This window comes from Artemia sp. Qi Xiang Cuo, chromosome 5 (genome assembly GCF_049724085.1).
Source record: "Artemia sp. Qi Xiang Cuo chromosome 5, ASM4972408v1, whole genome shotgun sequence".
Taxonomy (NCBI): domain Eukaryota; kingdom Metazoa; phylum Arthropoda; class Branchiopoda; order Anostraca; family Artemiidae; genus Artemia; species Artemia sp. Qi Xiang Cuo.
In genome coordinates, this window is record NC_142798.1 from 18055070 (window position 1) to 18058058 (window position 2989).

Sequence of the window (2989 nt, forward strand, 5' to 3'; positions counted from 1 at the left end):
TTTTTTTTCTTGTTTGCCTTTACATGGAAGCACGAATTTCACCCCCCCCCCTAAAAATCAACTTTTTTTTGTTGTTGTTCGGCTTTACTTGGAAGTACAAATTTCACCCCCTAAAAATCAACCTGAACCTTAAAACAAACATATTTGTGAAACAGCTAGATGAGCAAACCTTGCATATTTGGAATCAGCGCATTTTTTTTTAGAATCGAGTATGACAAAGTATGCAGCCTTGACATTTCAAGTTTTTTTCTTCATTAGTACGCATGTCTTGATCTGTTTTTGGAAAAATTAATCTAAATTGCTCATTGGTGAGAATCGGATTTATATTTCTTCAGTGGAGGTTCTAGTCTCTCTTGTGCCTTGGGCAAAATCTTGGGTTGCCCCCCCCCCCCTCGTCTTCCACAAAATTTTCAACCCAAATTTTACCAAAACTTTCATTTAGCCTATTAGTAAAAGTGTTTAGTCCCTTCTTGGAGACAAAGATATGTGGAAAATTTACCAAGAGAATAAATGAGAAATGTTTTCAATTAAATCCTGATAAAAAAACACACTCCTGGTAGATCCCCCTCCCTGAAAAATTTCCTGGTTGCACTCTAGGCATCACTATGCCAGACGCATACGGAAGGATAATTTCGAGGGAGGGGAGGATTCTGTAAGTAACAGATATAGCGAAATTCTTTGGAACTTACAGAACAAACCATGATACATCAGCAGGATGCGAGCCCACAGGCCCAAAACAGGAAAAGACACCAAATTTTGATGGAATCAATGAAAATACGGAAATCATAAAATTATTGACGTTATTCCTGTCTCTGACAATAGAATTCCCATTCACTTAAATGTTTACTGTGGTATTCCAAAGAAGGCGGAGACATGTTTAAAATCACCATTCTGCATTGTCATAGTGTAACTTTGAAAGAGAGTGCCTAACGCATTAACTCATTTTCCTTTTAAAACCTCGTATTTTGCTACTAAAAAATAACACACTCCTTAAATAAAATAATGATCATAATATTTGCGTTTTTAACATAATACACTTAGTTTTTCACTTTGTTGTTTGGGGTTGTCTTATCTAATTCGTTAGAAAATTAATTTTAACTGCATACCTACATTATGTAAAATCTTCAATTTTTTCCAGGTATATATAAAGATTTGGTAACTTTATATTGTCCTCCTTCGGGAGGACATATACTAAAATTGGAATGATACAGAGAAGATTAGCATGGCCCCTGCGCAAGGATGACACGCAAAATCGTGAAACGTTCCACATTTTTTGTATTATCATTTTTATAAAGATAATTTCTTAAACCACATTGGCCTTACATCACATAAAGAAAGAAAAACGAGCAAAAATGGGGTTTTTAAAGGCCAAATGAAGATACTGAAAAAAAAAAGCGAATATTTCGAGAGGACAGACGACTATATTCTTCAGCGATAAACGAAACGATGTATCAATAAAAGCCAAAAATTAAAAGAATTAAAACCAACTACCTAACAGCCATAAAATCGAGTTATTCGCCAATATCAGTGATTTGCACAAAATTCAGAAAAAACATGAACTGACATCGACGGATACTAGCGAACAACTGAAAAAGCAAAGGAATCAATTCATTCGCTCGAAAAAACAACCAGAACAAGAAATTAAATAATTTGTAAAAATATTTCATTTTATTTCGAATTTTAATTAATGCATTTCTTTCAGACATCCTTTGAGACCTAAGGGGTTGTTCACGTGTTTGATTAGATGACTGGGAAAGTGGTTCAAGGTTTATTTCAGGGATTACTAACGTATCGGCTTCTCTTTTGAGAAAACCGAAATATGACTCGTTTATTCTTAAATCACCGGAATCTCTGTTCAAAGCTAGACCTAAATGTTGGTATTTATAAATTTCAACAGCTTCTCTGTAGTGCTGAACAATACCTTTATCATGCGAAATAAGACTAGCTTGATTAAACAAAATAGTATGGTCTGGTTTTTCAAAAATGTGCTCTGCAAGGGCAGAGTCAAAATTTTCTGGTTTTTTTCGCTTTTTAAGTGTATTATTAATTGAACTAGAATGCTGAGTTAATCTATCTGTTAGTCGCTGATTAGTTCTTCCGATATACCAAAAACCACACGAACAAGGAATTCTGTAGACACCGGAGTTTTCACCTATTGGGATAGGGTCTTTACCTTGATAAATTTGGGACCTGATAGTTTTTCTATCAGGTCCCATCAAAAACCCCATTTTTGCTCGTTTTTCTTTCTTTATGTATCTTTTTTATATTGTAGTGGGGTTTGTTAGTTTTAAAATAGAGGGATTTCCTTATTGTTTTTTTTTATATTAATTGATGTTGTGGAGTTTTCTAGAAAGGTTGAAGCTTTTTATCGAAAACTTACAAATGCATTTTCTCTGGGAACAAGCACTACTGAAATTTTTCTAACGAAGGGGACAAACGTGAAGTTTTTTTACATTATAGACTTTTTATAGTATTATTTTAATTTTCATGATAGAGTTTGTCGAGAAGGGTGAATATGTTATAGAAAATTTACAAGCTTGTTGTTTCTCGTTATAACCGCCCTTTAATTTTTTTTTTAGGGAAGGGTAGAAGCCAGCTAAAATATTTCAGTGAGCGAGGGGGTGGGTAGTTTGAATTTTTTGGGGGATTTATATCGCGAAGTGAATGGTGGCAGTTTTTGTCAAAAACTAGAGCCAAAATATATTATTTTCATTTTCTGGTGCTAAAATCTATTTTCAGAGTTATATGTGTTAGGAAATTTTGCTATTCGCACATACGATTGATAACTGAAGGTTTTTTTTGGCCAAAACGATAACTTAATAGACAAAGAATGAAATACATATTTAACCAATAGGAGAAGAGGAATACGTTTAAAATTTTTCCTCGATGTTCGTATAAAAAAAGTGATAAAAATGGTCTATATTTTTCTATATCGATAAAAATGGTCTATATTCCCCCCTCGTTTTGATTTTTGGAATGTCATAAGATC

General features: G+C 33.6%; 1 non-coding gene across 1 annotated transcript; it reads left to right on the top strand.

Annotated features, from left to right (window-relative positions):
• The first annotated feature begins 1168 nt into the window (after positions 1 to 1168).
• On the top strand, positions 1169 to 1274 carry LOC148951895 (U6 spliceosomal RNA). The gene has a single exon (XR_016141831.1). It is a non-coding gene; the product is annotated as a U6 spliceosomal RNA (small nuclear RNA).
• Positions 1275 to 2989: the final 1715 nt, after the last annotated feature.